This window comes from Rhinolophus sinicus, linkage group LG10 (genome assembly GCF_036562045.2).
Source record: "Rhinolophus sinicus isolate RSC01 linkage group LG10, ASM3656204v1, whole genome shotgun sequence".
NCBI lineage: Eukaryota > Metazoa > Chordata > Mammalia > Chiroptera > Rhinolophidae > Rhinolophus > Rhinolophus sinicus.
Window position 1 is genome coordinate 33,553,872 of NC_133759.1, and position 16,177 is coordinate 33,570,048.

Below are 16,177 nucleotides of genomic sequence, written 5' to 3' on the forward strand. Positions count from 1 at the left end.
CAGTTTTTGTCTAGGCTTGTTGTAGCTTAAGAAGTTTAATTCCTCAAAACACTTACTGGATTGCTAATCTATTTGCTTTCAGTTCCACGTGTCAATAATAACCAACCCTCTTGACTGGTCCTAGCACCCAAATCTCAACATTCTTTCTCATTTCACTCTCTTGCCTCTCTCGCAATGTAAAGGCAGCTACTTTGAGACTGTCCAGTTTGAACAAAGAGGCCACAATTAAAATGTTTGCCCCGGGGCAGCCGGATGGCTCAGTTGGTTAGAGTGCAAGCTCTTAACAAGGTTGCCAGTTTGACGCCCGCATGGGATGGTGGGCTGCACCCCCTGCAACTAGATTGAAAACCGCGACTGAACTTGGAGCTGAGCTGCACCCTCCACAACTAAGATTAAAGGACAACGACTTAACTCGAAGCTGCTGGGTCCTGGGAAAAAAACGCTGCTCCCCAATAAAGTCCTGGAAATACACACTGTTCCCCTTCCCCAATAAAATCTTTAAAAATAAAATAAAATGTTTGTCCTGAATGCTTTATTCAACTGATAAGTTTTACTGAGTGTTTATTGCTCAAAGCTTTTAAAAATCCTCTCTTTCTACTTAGGGCTTCAAAATGCCAGCCTTTAATCTTCCTTCAAAGTGTCAAATTTCTAGAATCGCTCGATTTCCTTTCATTTGTACTTTTATACTAGCTGAGACTTTCCTGAAGGCACACTATTGTCACAACACCTAGTCATCACAGCCAATCACATCCACACATACTGAGACTCTGCTCCCATCCTTTTCACTGGTACCGAGGATTCATTAGACGTGTGGAGTATAGCAGAGGGAGAGCTGCCACTGTCAGCTTCATGGTGCTTCCAGGTCCTGCCAGGGTGGTATCAGAGCCGTGGCACAGTCCTATGGCCACCAGGTCCTGGGTCAATTCTACTCTCCGGACTCTTGAGACCTTCAGGTCTCTCATCTGTCCCTCTAACTCCAGCGCATAGGGTCTGGCACTTGGTGCATGCTCAATAAATATTGATTGACAATATGAGTGAACCAATCAGTGAATGAGGACCTCCACATAGGCAGGGCCTCTATTCTGTAACGTGGAACTTGCTTGTCTCCAGCCCTTGAGAGTTTGGACACAGCCTAGCAGGTGTGAGTGGCAGAGACAACGTGAAGAGGCAGGCAGCCCCTGAGGCTTGGTGCTATGAGGCCCTGTGTAGAGAAGGGGCTTCAGCTGGAATTGAAAAGGTCTCATGGGCTTCTTGCCCAAGCAGAAAGTTCTGGCAGCAGAACTGTTCCCATCAATACCTTTTCCTTTGTGCTCTGGCATACAGCCCTTTTAACCAAGCAGCTCCTTAATTACTAAATGATTGTCAAAATTATTGAACAATGCATGTGTCAGGCCCTCTGCTGGGTGCAGAGGATCCAGTATGATCTTCACAGGTCCTACCTACCCTCACAGGCCTTCCAGCTAATTGGTCAGCAAGTAATTCTCTACACACAGCATGGTAACCCACCAGCCCTCCGTCCAAGAATGCTTTAACTTCACCTTTATCCTGAGCAACGAGCAGGACTGTTGTGTAGATAGGCAGGATTTTTCAGTTGTTTTCCTCTTCACCCCCTTCCTGGGACAGGGGTCAAACCTGTCCCCTTCTGTGGCCTTGGAGCTTACCAAACTAGGATAAAAAGATAATAGGAGGTATTCTTGAGTGAGGGAGAAAAAAAAGATATAAACTGGGATAAAGAGAACAATAAACTGTACCTGTCACACATCAGTCCTGTGTCTGTATCACATGGTCCACTCACAGAGCTGCACTGAGAGGTTATTCCAAAGCCACTGCTGTCTGCAGCGGACAGGCAGGGACCAGGTCAGCGGAACAGCCCACCGGGGGGTGCTGTGGGAGGATGACAGCTTGATGAGCCTAGCTCCAGAAGGGGGTGGCCCTTCATCCCCAACTTCCACATGCAAGACCACACCCCGGTCAGTCACACCCTTCATGAGTTCCATCAGGGGGAAACCTGACGGCTGGAGCAAAAAGGCAATTTGAGTAGGTAGGCCTGTAGGGAGCGCAGAGGGTGCTGCGGGGAGGGTGAGAAGCAAGGAGACGCATCTTGTGTCCATCCAAGGTGGCTTGGTGTAGGCTGATGGGCAACCCAGGAGAAGAGAAAAACTGTTGGCATCATATTCCAGACCCCAAATATGTACTTGACCATCCCATAGTGAAGCCCCACAGGAATGGATTCTTCTCTCTGGTTTTCCCATGTGAAGACATGGCCCAGGGATCACCAGAGTAATCCTGTTAGCATCCAACCTGTGAATGCTCAACTAAGAGAAGGGCCCAAACAAGCCATTGGGTGCCAAGAATAGATCCATCTGGAAACCTTTTCACTGCTTGGGGGGTGTCACAAGATGCCAAGAGCCCACAAGCACCACCTGAGGGCAAACTTCTCCAACCTAGGGGTCACCGTCACACGGAGAGTTGGTGCTCCCATCTCTCCTCTGGTATTCGGAGCTATAGCTCGTGTGTGCCTGACCTAGCAGAATTCCCCAGGAATACCCATGTGGGTGGTGATGCAATGGAGTGGATGGGGTTGAGCCTGGCTTTAACACAATAGTATGGGAGAAGCCTTTTAATGTAGAGAAGCCTTTGGGCTTTCAGTCTCCCCTAAGGAATAAAAGATACCCCATAGTTTTACTACTATGATGTAGTGGGAGTCCAGACATCAGTCAAATCTCTTCAAGTTCCATGAGCTGGACTGGTCTCTGTCTTTCATCCCTTACATGGCATCCAAGCCCTAACCAACATCTCAGACATAGGCAAGGGGTAAGATATAAGCCCTCTGTGAGAAGGGGCTGTTTTTGAAAAAGCCCCATTGGGGCCTGGTGGGTGTCCTCATATTGAGGCACAGAGTGACTCCTGGGGAAGTAGGTGGCAGCTGGGAGGTTGCCTCATCCCTCTAGTTCCTGGGATCACGGCCCGTTCCTCCCAACCACTCCCTCCCCACCCAGCTTTGGCCTCTCTCTCAGCATCAGTTTCATTGCTGTGCAAGCATCAGTTGCTCCCCTTCAAAGGTCCACCTCAAAGTCTGGTGTCCCTTAGAACACACACCCTCCTGCACAACTGGAGACTGATGGGTTCTATCTTCGCCTCCTGAAAAAATGTTCCCATGGAGAACCTGAGCTAAGCAGACAATAACAACAAAAAACCCCAAAACCAAAAAGCAGGGCAGCATGCAGCAAAACACACACAAAAAAAAGAGCAAAAAGCTCTTCCAAGGCAGTGCATCCTAAACTGTAATGGCTCACCCTAGGGTCTTGTTAAAATGCAGATGCTGACTCAAAAGGAACTCTCAGGTTATGCTGATACTGCCAGACTGCAGACCGCACTGAGTAATAAGCCTACGGAACAGCAAAGCAGGTGGCTGGGACCGTAGCAGGGCCTCCCTCCAAAGGCATGACTGCACAGGGCCTTCCCTGAGCTTAGCCAAATGCCACTGGTAGGCAACAGGGAAACAACACCTGGGGCGAAGGGGCCTTCCTGGGGGTTGTTGGCTCCGGTGCTCACAAAACCCAGCTGTCTACTGAAACCCACCCCTCAGCCTCTCTGGTCCAACCTGTCTTCCCTTAAAACAAAGTCTGGCTGGGAAACTTTTCTGTCCCCATTTTTCTACCCTTTGCACCCCATCCCTGATTGTCAGTTCCTCAAAGAGAGACAGACTTACCCATATGGCTGGTCATAGCTCAGACTATTCGTTGGCCTTCAAGGTCAACTTTGCACTCTTCCTGCTCCATTCCCTTGTGCAGACCTGGGCATTTCTTTCCTCCTCTCTTTCTGCATCACCCCCTCCACACCCACAGTGGGGCTGGGAGTTACCTGATCCAGCTCTGCATGTCCAGACATTTGACATTCCCATGAAGCCTGAGGCCTAAGCCTCTTCCTCTAAACAGTTGTTCTCACACTGCCTTGCGCTGGGCGGTATCAGGTACCTGTTCAGAGGTTCCTCAATACTCTTTTGGTTGCAAGTGACAAAAACAAACCAAAACCTCACTCACAGAGCTCAAATAATCCAAGGGACTCTACTGTATAACAACCCAAAATGTCCAGGGGTAGGAATGGCCCAAGAACTAGGGGGAGCATGAGGGCTGGGGGAGGGAGCACAGAAAGAGAAATGGAGAGTAGCTGACCGAGGGAAGAAACACCTGGGATCTTTCCAAACACGCCTGGTGACCGACACGACTAGACTGCACAGGGTGTGCAAGGCACACAGCTAGGGGTGTGGGGACAGACACACAGGACCCGAGCTCCAGCCATAGCTCACCAGCTCAGTGACCTCAGCCTCTCTCTGCCTGGCATCCTACCCTGTCAGTAAGCACCTGGGTCCAGCTCTGCTCTAGACATGTGTTGCTCCCTCTGCCTAAACATCCTCCTGCCCCATCCTCCTTTTCTCCTGTGACACTGTCCCCCCCCCTTTAGGCCCCGTTCACAATCCTCCTGGATCCCTCAGGGAGTGCCTGGGGCTCAGTAAGACTGCCCACCGTCCTATTCTACACCGACCCCTCTCCCCTTGGCATCTCCATCCTCTGCATTAGCGCTGATTACTCCTGTGGACCTTTGACAGTCTGCCTCCCTCGCCGTGCCGGACCCCTCCAGACAGCCAGTGTGTTCGTCATAAGGCCACATAACTAGCACATAGTAGGCGTGCATAATGAATCGACAAGGCATGCAGCACCCAATCACAACAATTCTCAATCAATTCAATGGATTCAGTGATATTTTTCCTGTCTACCTCACAGGGTTGGTTCAACAAGCAAAAGAGATAGTATCTGTGAGTGTGCAACGGAGATGGAAAACATTTTGTAGCGATGATTGAAATATAGGCAAGAGAGCTTAACAGGCTGTTCCACATTGGTTTCTGGTCTCCAAGGCCTCAGTCTCAGCTCGCCCGAGTCTCCACCCTCTCCTTTCCAGAATAACTCTCCCATTATCTAACATGCAAATGTTGTTCCAAAGATCTTAAGTCAAAGTGCTGGTTCTGTGACACATGAGGTCTAGAGCTGTACAAGGAAGTGGAAATAGGAAAGAAAGTACAAACTGTATTGTTTTGATCTTAATTACACAACTCAATCAAATCCAAGCAACAAGAGTATGATTAAGTTCATATTGGTACAGGATCATCAAATATCAAGAATAATCAAGATGGGAGACGGCACTTGTTGTGACTTCCATGTAAGGAAAACGCTTGAAATAGCTTTGCTCAGCTAAACTACTACCCATAAGCCCTTCTCCCCAGCCCCCACTTCCAGGTTCAGAGAGCAGGCATAGTTCAGCAAGAAGTATGGCTGCACTAAATGTGGCAGAGTTAACTGCGTGTGTGTGTAACAGAGACAGAGAGACATAGAGGCAGAACAGAGAGTTATGGAGGTAAAGACAAAGAAATTGAAAGAGATCCAAGGTAGAGACCAAGACACATTCGGAGAGATAGCATACATTTAGGACAAAGATAGAGACAGAATAGAAATAGAAAAAGAGAAAGATACAAACACAGACACACACACTCATACTCACACTCACACACACAAAGCACTTTACTATACTGATGTCAAAGTTCAAAAGAAACATATCTAATTAAGCAGTTATTGGTCTTTGTTGCAATAAGGGAGACAGCAAACCATGAGGAACTTTGCAGCATTGTACTTGTTGCGATAAATACCAATGAACCCAACTTTGTTCGGCTACAGATGTATTTCTTGTGGTCTTTGGCTGATAGGAATCACAACTGTGATGATATAGTCATAATCACAATAAATGTAATTGGGATAAATTCACCTGTTTTAAAAACTTGTCAGATTGAATTTTAAAAATAAAAATTATGCAGTTTTAAGAAAACACAGCATACTAAAACAATGCAGGAAGTAGAGGTATGGGTAAAGATATATCATGCAAATGTTAATAAGAAGAAAGTAAGTATATAGTATTGGTATCAGCCAAAACAGAATTCAAAGTAAAAATCACAAACCGGAACAAAGAAGGATATTTGATCAGAGTTATAAGAGAATTACATCTCTTATTAAAAAGAAAACATGGCAGTCATGAACCATTATGCACTAAACAACATGTTTTACAACATATGAAATAAAAACTGGTAGCTACAAAAGGCCCAGAAATATTCATTAGAGATTCTCTCAAGTTTCTCTCAGAAATTGGTGGATCATGTGATTTAAAATAAGATGCAATGATATACAGAACTTACAAAGCAAAAGAAAAAAATATGGAGCTGATATGAGAGATAAAATTAGGATTTTGTATTTAAAAAAACAGAATACACATAAAAATTTCAAAAAAAAAACAAAACATACCATGTAATAGCCACAAAGAGAAGCTCCGAAAGTTCTCAGAAGAAATATATATGCCACATTCACTAAACAAGATTCAGTGTAATTAAAAATTAGAAATGAAAGACTAGCAACACACACACATCTGGAAAAAATATCTAATTCTCTAAATTATTTGGGGATTACCAAAAAGCTCCAACAAAATCATACCTTAAAATTATTTAGATATGATAAGTGTCACACAAGCAAGATGACAAACTAGAAAGCTACAAGCCCTCCTTCCTTTCACAGAGACACAGAGTTCAAACTTTGTGAGAACTCTTTAGGTCAGCTGAGAAGCTACAGCACTCAGGCCACTGTAAAAACAACAAAGGATTCAAGTGAAAGGGATGGGAAAATTTATGGCATTTGGTGGGTCCATTCATGCTCCATTCCCTATGTAGTATGGTCTAGAACAACTATGAGGAACCACCGCTCCCCCACCTGGGGTTCCTCCCTTGGAAAATAAACAAAAGATTGGATTGTGTGTCCAACATCCTGGCCTGTCTGGGGACTGCCCAAGGGACTGGTTTCTGTCTTGACTAACTTGGGGCATAGACAGACTGGCACTAGAGCTTGGAAACCACTGAAAAGAGAGATGAGCAGCACATTAGAACTGCACTTACATAGCAGGCACCAGGTAGAGCAAGCGATCAGAAAAGGTTTGAGAGGTGTTAGAACCTATAGCTGAGCTGACAGCTGAAGGTCTTCCCTGCATGAAGCCAGTGTGCAAAGACTGGGAGAGGTACTTGTTTTCTCAAATGTCCAAATTTCATAAAAAAAATTACAAGGGATACAAAGAAGTAGGAAAACGTGGCCCAATCAAAGGAACAAAACCTCAGAAACCAACTCTAAAGTAATGCATATCTGTGAATTGCCTGACAAAGAATTTTAATAATTGTCAAAAAGATGCTCAATGAACTAAAAGAGAATACATATAGGAAACAAAATGATGCTTGAACACAATGAGAATGTCAACAAAGAGATAGAAACGGAAAAAAAAATAAATTCTGGAATGAAAAACTAATGAGGGGTTCAACAGCAGACTTGATCAGACAGAACAAAACATTTGTGAGCTTGAATAAAGGTTATCTAAAATCATCAAGTCAGAGGAGCAAAGAGAGAAAAAGAATGATGAAAAATGAAAAGAGCTTAAAGGACGTTTGGACAACATCAAGCAGAGCAACACACATTACAGGAATCCCAGAAGGAAAAGAGAGAGAAAGGGGCAGAGTTTATCTGAGGAAATAATGGCTTAAAACTTCCCAACTCTAAAGTTCCAAGAAGCCTAAACAATGCCAGCTAGGATAAACCCGAAGAGAACCACACTGAAACATAATCCAACCATCTAAAATCAAATACAAAGAGAGAATCATGAAAGAAGCAAGAGAAAGAGAAAAGTGATTCATCACATAAAAGGGAGCTTCCATGAGATTATCAGTGGATTTCTCAACAGAAACTGCAGTCCAAAAGGAAATAGGATGATATATTCAAAGTGCTGAAAGAAGAATAAAAACTGTCAACAAAGATACTATATCTGGCAAAACTATCCTTCAAAAATGAAGGAGAAATTAAGACTTTCCCAGCTGAACAAAAGCTGAGGGAACAGATTACTGCTCTACAAGAAATGATAAAGAGAGTCCTTCAAGTTGAAACAAAAGGATGGTAGACAACAGCACAAAGCTATTTGAAAATGTAATAATACCTGGTAAAAGTAAATACATGGATAAATATAACCGTACTTCTGTAATCTTGATGCATAGAATTTATATACATGTGTAATTGAGACAAAATATTTTTAAAACTATAAATTATGTTAATAGGTATATAATATATAAAGATGTAATTTGTGACATCAATAACATAAAGTTAGGAAGGGTGAAGCTGTAAAGGAATAGAGATTTTGTATGCAAATGAAGTTATTGTTGTCAGTTTAAAACAGAATGATATAATTTTAGGAGGATTTATTGCAATTGCAATGTTAACCACAAAGAAAATACCTATAGAATATAAACAAAAGGAAATGAGAAGGGAACCAAAACAGACTACTACAAAATAAAATCAATGACATACAAAGAAAGGGAGTAAGAAAAGACAGGAGAGACAAAAAAGCCATAAGACATACAGAAAACAATTAACAAAATGACAATAGTAAGTCCTCTCCTATCAGTAATTACTTTAAATGTACAGATTAAACCCCTTAATCAAAAGACAGATTAGCTGAATAGATTTTAAAAAGAGGATCCAACTACGTGCTATCTATAAGTGACTCACTTTAGATCTAAAGACACACATAGACTGAAAGTGAAAGAATGGAAATATATTCTATGCAAATGGTAACCAAAAGAGAGGAGTGGCTAAACTAATATAAGACAAAATAGACTTTAAATAAAAAATTATTCCAAAAAATAAGGAAGTACATTATGAAAATAAAAGGGTCAATTAATCAAGAATATATAACAATTATAAATATTTTGCACCAAACCTCAGAGCTCCTAAATATATGCAGCAAACTTTGACAGAATTAAAGGAAAAAATAGACAGCAACAGAATAATAATAGGAGACATCAATACCCCCACTTTAAATAATTAATAGAACAACTAGACAGAAGGTCAATAATAAAATAGAGAACTTGAACACTACAGACCAATTGGACCTAACAGACATCTACAGAACACTCCACTCAATAACAACAGAAGATACATTCTTCTCAAGTGCACATGGAACAATTTCCATGACAGGCCACATGGTAGGCCACGAAACAAGTCTTAATGAATTTAAGATTGAGTTATGCAAAGTATCTTTTCTGATCACAAATGGAATGAAACTAGAAATCACGAACACAAGGGAAACAGAAAAATTCACACATATGTGGAAATTACAACATACTCTTAAACTACCAATGGGTCAAAGAAGAAGCCACAAGAGAAATTAGAAAATACCTTGAGTTAAATGAAAATGAAAACACAACATACCAACACTTACGGGATGCAGTGAAAACACTGCTAAGAGGAAGTTTATAGCTGTAAATATGTACATTCAAAAAGAAGATATCAATTCAACAACTTAAATACCTAAAGAAAGTAGAAAAAGAAAAACAAACTAAACCCAAAGCTAGCAGAAGCAAGAAATAAAGATTTGAAAAGAGATAAACAAAATAAAGAATAGAAAAGCAATTTTTAAAATCAATGAAATTAAGAGTTGGTTTATTTAAAGAATAACAAAATTGACAAAATCTTAACTAGATTAACTAAAAAAAAAAGACTCAAGTAACTAAAATCAGAAATGAAAAAGGGTTATGCAAACAATGCCACAGAAATAAAAAATAATTATAAAAGAATATCATGAACAATGTATACCAATGAATTGAATAACCCAGAAGAAATGGATTAATTCCTAGAAATACACAACATACCATGTCTGAATCACAAAGAAATAGAAAATCTGAGCAGACTAATAACAAGTAAGGAGATTGAATGATTAATCAACCCCCCCGCCCACAAAGAAGTCCAAGACCAGATGGCTCACTGGAGAGTTCTGCCAAATATTTATTGATTCAGGTATAAACCAGTAGATAAACTGAACAGAGAATACAGAATGAAACCTATGCGCATACAGGAACTGAGTGTATTAAAGGTAGCATTGCAAAAGAGTTTTTGAAATGATAGAATATTCAAACAATGATTTGGGGACAATTAACTATGTAACGTGGCAGAGGGAAACAGAATAAAGTTACCTTATCCATTCACAAATATAAATTCTTCTGTAAAAGTGCTAGGAGAAAATTTAAGCTAATATGTTTATAAATAGCAGATAAGAAGGAGTTCTTAAGACACAAAATGCAAAATCTACAAAAACAAAAAAACAAAACAAAACAAAAAACTGATGAATTTGACCATAATGAAAGAAAAGGGAACAAACTAGTGATAGACTGGGAGAAAATATTTGCATAGTATATAGGAAACAAATAATATCCAGAATATATAGTGAACTACAGTGAAGAGACAAAAAAAACAAGCCACCTGGCCGGCCCGGTGGCTCAGGCGGTTGGAGCTCCGTGCTCCTAACTCGGAAGGCTGCCGGTTCGATTCCCACATGGGCCAGTGGGCTCTCAACCACAAGGTTGCCAGTTCAATTCCTCGAGTCCCGCAAGGGATGGTGGGCTCTGCCCCCTGCAACTAAGATTGAACACGGCACCTTGAGCTGAGCTGCCTCCCGGATGGCTCAGTTGTTGGTTGGAGCACGGGCTCTCAACCACAAGGTTGCCGGTTTGACTCCCGCAAGGGATGGTGGGCTGTGCCCCCTGCAACTAGCAACAGCAACTGGACCTGGAGCTGAGCTGTGCCCTCCACAACTAAGACTGAAAAGAACAACAACTTGAAGCTGAACAGCACCCTCCACAACTAAGATTGAAAGGACAACAGCTTGACTTGGAAAAAAAGTCCTGGAAGTACACACTGTACCCCAATAAAGTCCTGTTCCCCTTCCCCAATAAAATATTTAAAAAAAAAAAAAAAAAAAAAAAAGACAAGCCACCGAATGAAAAGATGGGCAAAAGCTTTCCTGGGAACTGGCTATTCCCAGGAAAGGATATACAGATGAGCCTAAAATGTAGAAGGAGGGGAACCTTACTCTTTTGCCAAAGTATTTGAAGTCCCCAAAAGGTGAGGCAAGCCCCCATTGTTGGTTTTCTTTTCCCTCTGTCTTTCTGCCACTTGGCCCAAGACATGAGTGCAAGTGTGGGAAGTGGGGTGATAAAGCCCCAGCTTTAGTTTCCTAGACAGAGGACCAATGTGCGGAGCCACAGGGAAACAGAAAGTATGGGGACGATTTCAAAAAAGCAGGAGCTTGGGAAAACAACTCCATGAAGTTTATGAATTCCAGGGCTCACCTGTGAACTGTGCATGTGTGGATCTAATCCTAAAGAGCATACCAAAATATTTGAGAACTAAACCAAAAGATGGACTGTTTCCTAGGACTCAGGCTGAAAACTGGGTGGCATACATGTGGGATAGATCTGAACAGCACTGTGAAGATTTGAATATGGAACTCATTTAATGCCATGAACCACAGAAGGCTGATTGGAATCTGTAGCCAGAATCCAAGTGAATCGATTACCTCTAAAAACAACAACATTTTTCATAGGATTGAAACAAGATGCAGGAACCCATAACACAATATTAACAATAGTCATGACACAATCCAAAATTACTTGGCATATAAAAGAACTAGGATAATCTCAACTCTCATGGAAAAAAAGATAGTCAATAGATACCAGCATCAACATGACATAAATATTAGGATTATCTGACAAACACGTTAAAAATAGTATTTTTAAATAAGGATGAAAACTGTTAAAATAGACAGAAAGAAAGCATCAACATGGAAATAAAAGCTATAAAGAAGAACCACATGGAAATTTTAGTACTAATACAATAACTGAAACAAAAATCTCATTGTATGGACTCAGTAACAGAATGGAAGTGACAGAGGAAAAGTTATCAGCTTGAAGGTAGAGCAGTAGAACTAACCTGAACAACAGAGAGAACACTGCAAAAGAAAAAGAAAAAGAAAGAAAAATGAACAGAGCTTAAGAGGACTGTGGGACAATATCAAATGGTCAAACATCTGTGTCATCATAGTTGCAGAAGGAGAAAAGAAAGAGTATAATGCAGAAAAAAATACACGAAGAAAAAAGGCTGAAAACTTCCCAAATTTGGTGAAAGATACAAGCTTACAGATTCAAGAAGCTAAATAAATCCCAAAGGTAATAAACCCAAAGAAACCCATGCCAGACACTTCATAATCAAGCTGCTGAAAACAATAGACAAGGGGGAAAAATCTTGAAAGAAGAATAAAACACAATGAAGCACCATTTCTTATGGAGAAACTATTAGTCAAATGACTATGGATTTCTCATCAGAAACCAAAGCCTGAGGAAGTGGAACTTTGAAAATGTTGAAAGAATGGGGAATATAATCAATGGTACTGTAACAGCTATATAAGATGTCAGAGGGGTAGTAGCTTGGGTGGGGGTTGGGGGGAGTTATCACTTTGTGAGGGGTGTAAATATCTAACTATTATGTTGTTTGGTGCACTTGAAATAATAAAAAAAACAACAACAAATTTTTAAAAAGAAAGCATTGAAAGAAAAGAACTGTTCTGTGTCCTTATTATGGTGGTGTTTATACAAAACCTGCATCAAAATTCACAGAACTATACACCAAAAGCGTTAATTTTCCAAGTGTTAACCAAACAATAAAAATTTCAAATAAATACAATTTAAGAATAGATTTCTTCATTAATCAAAAGATTATTTTAACACAGAAGGATATGTCTTTGTTGCTTATTCATCTGTACTTTAGGCTACTCAGATAGCTTAAAGTTACCAAGTGTGTTGAAGGTTCTTAAAGCCACTAAAACAGCCTCTTTTTGCACTAAAGTTAGGCACTGCAGCAGAACGTTTAGCTTTCTTTTCTAAAGGTCTTCACATAGCACTAGGCTTTGTCTTTAATTATAAGAAAACTTGCCTCTCATGGCTTCAAAACACTGACATGCTAGAGAAAAATCACACAAACTAGGAGAATTTCCAAGTTATACTGACATCATTGTTTGTCAGTTATATATGGGCTAATCCTCATTAAAGAAACCTATTGTAGTGGAACAGGTTATATTTGACCACATGGGAAAGGAATACATAAGGTGTTTTAAGGTCATTTCATTGTCCAGGAAATGGTATTGATTACAATTATTCTTTGGTAACAGCAAAGATTATGTTATAATTTCCTGGGTAATTACTAACAGAATAAAAGTAGAGTGTATACTTAGAAGTCAGTTGAGGGGAAATAAAAATTTTTACATATATACCTAGTGAAAAATAAGAAAAAGAGAAAGAAATATGGTCCCCACTGAGACAAACAATAAGCATATAGATGTGAATCAAGTTGAAATATGTTAGCAATTAATTGTCAGACTACTTAAATAAAAACAAAATACAGCTATTCATTAACAAGCTGTATGTTATAAAGAAGCAGACAGGTTTAAAGTAAAAAGAAAGAGGGAAATATATCACCCAACTATTAACTAAAAAAAAGCTGGCTTAGCTAATTTTAACATATCTTCCATCTGTAACTGATGGAACGAGTACACTAAAATCGCAATATTTTTGAGGGGATTTGAGCAATGCTATTAACAAACTTGACCTAATGGACATTTTGTTGCACCTAACAACTGTTGACACACATTATTTTCAAGTACAAATGTAACATGTATAAAAATTTATCATAGAGCCATAAAACAAATTTCAAATGAATGAAAACATACAGAGCATGTTCTGTGACCACTATGAAATTATTCTGGAAATTGATAACAACAAAAGATAACTAGAAATTCATGTGGAAATACAAGGGACCCAGAATATCCAAAACAATCTTGGGGAAAAAAAAAGAGTAAAATTGGAGGACTCATACTTTCTGATTTCAAAACTTACTACAAAGCTACAGCAATCAAGATAGTGTGGTTTTGGCATAAAGACATATGGATCAATAGAGTAGCACTGAGAGCTCAGAAATGATCCCTACGATGGACAGTCAATTGATTTTCAACAAAATGGCCAAAAAATTAAACAGCAGAAAGAATATTCTTTGTAACAAATGGTTTTAGAAACAACTGGATATTCACATGTAAGGGAATCAATTTGGACCCCAGACCACATATAAAAATTACCTCAGAGTGGATCATAGATGTAAATATTAATAACTTCTATTTTATTAAAACATCTTATAGTTTTACTATAAAATTCTTAGAAGGAAGCACAGGAGTAAATCTTTGCTATCATGGGTAAGGCAATATTTTCTTACATACAACACAAAAGCACAATCAATAAAAGAAAAGACTGGTAAGTTGGACTTCATCAAATTTAAAACCTTATTCCTCAAAGAACATTATCAAGAAAGTGAAAAGGCAACCCACAGACTATAGAAAATATTTGTAAGTCATATATTTGATATGAGTCTAACATCCAGAATATATTTTAAAAACTCTTAAAATGCGATAATAAAAAGATATACAAACCAAATTAAAAATGGGCAAAGAATTTGAAGAGACATTTCTTGAAAAAAGATGCAAATGGTTAATAAGCAAATGAAAAAGATGCTCAACATCATTAGCCATTTAGGAAATGCAAATTAAAACTACAATGAGATACCACTACCTACCCACTAATAGGGCTATGATAAAAAAAGACAGACAATAACAAGTGTTTGGCAAGGATGTAAGGAAACTGAAACCTTCATACATTGCTGGTAGGAATGTAAAATAGGGCAGTCACTTTGAAAAACAGTTTGGAAGTTCTCCAAATGCTAAATGAAGAATTATCACATGATCCAGCAATTCCACTCCTAGGTATCTACCCAAGAAAAATAAAATGTCCACACAAAAACTTGTACACAAATGCTTATAGCAGCATTATTCATAATATCCCAAAGTGCAAATAACCCAGATGTCCATCAAATAATGACTGGATAAACAAAATATGGCATATCTATGCAATGAAATATTATTCAGCTATAAAAATGAATGAAGTACTGAAACATGCTACAACGTGAAACTTGAAAACATGCTAAGTAAAAAAAGTCAAGTTACATATGATATTATCCCATTTATGTGAAATGGGGAATGACTGCTGATGGGTATAACATGTCTTTCTGGGACTATGAAAATGTTCTAAAATTAGATTATGGTGACGGTTGCAGAACTCTGTAACTAAATCAAAATCACTGAATTGTTATAATATTCATTACTTAAACCGATGAACATTATGTTATGCAAATATCTCAGTAAAGTCATTAAAATTAAAAAAATCTATTTCTTGTACCAGCAACAGTTAGAAAATTAAATTTTAAAAGAAGATGCATTTACAATAACATAAACAAGTATCAAGTAACTAGACATAAATTTAAGAATATTTGCAAGACTTCACTAAGAAAATGACAAAACTTTAAGAGAAAATCAGAAGACCTAAAAGAAATGTGCTCACGGGCTCAAATTAAAAGTTTGGACTTCTAGTTGCTGGTTTGGTATACAGAGAGTTAAGAAGTCATCACCCTCATCCACACACAAGAAAAAAACTGAACAAACTGAAAGTCAACAACTCTTAGCTCCACAGAGAACTGAAGCCATAGGGCAAATGGCTGCCCTGAAAACTGGAGAAATAGGTGGATACAAAGAATCACAGCTTATGAGGAGCAGATGCCCACAGCTGGAGCCAGGACTGGTAGGAACATTTAAACAAAATTGACAATTTGCTGGAACCTCAGCATAGACAAGTTTAAGAGTTAAAAATTCCAGAGGGGGCAGTCTGGGGGATCCCCCACACTTTTATAAATTTTCGCCCCAGGAGCCCACACGGTTTTCATTGTGAAGATTGGAGAAGGATCCCTTTGTGCTTCGGGCAGGGGAAGGGGAAGGGGAAACGTAACCATTTTGGAATATGCCCAGAGCTCTTTCTGAACATGGCCTGCCCTCAAGGCAAATTATTTCACTAGAGCCTAACTGCTTGTGTTTTACCAAAGCCTAACCAACCTGGGAAAAGGGAAATACCCAACTCCAGCTCCCTCTAGGCTTCCTGTCTCAGTTATGGGGTGAGGAGCTGAGCAGCACTTGGAAGGCCAGGGACACCAGGGACACAGGCCTACGAGAAGACAGGCCTCATCACAGCACGAGAGTGGTTCCCCTCCCCAAACCCACAGCTTACACTGCATCAACAGAACTCCTGCACAATAACAGAGGATTATAGCTAAAAGATTGGAAGCCT

At 39.7% G+C, this 16,177-nt stretch overlaps 1 long non-coding RNA gene across 3 annotated transcripts in view; it reads right to left on the reverse strand.

The window, feature by feature from the left end:
- The window catches only part of LOC109456170 (uncharacterized), a 72,825-nt gene that overhangs the window by 43,270 nt on the left and 13,378 nt on the right, over positions 1 to 16,177 (reverse strand). For all 3 annotated transcript variants that reach the window (XR_012489661.1, XR_012489660.1, XR_012489662.1), the window contains exons 2-3: positions 1,752 to 1,884; positions 1,539 to 1,665 (exon numbers count right to left, since the gene is read on the reverse strand). This is a non-coding gene — a long non-coding RNA (uncharacterized LOC109456170). The remainder of the gene's footprint in view (positions 1 to 1,538; positions 1,666 to 1,751; positions 1,885 to 16,177) is intronic.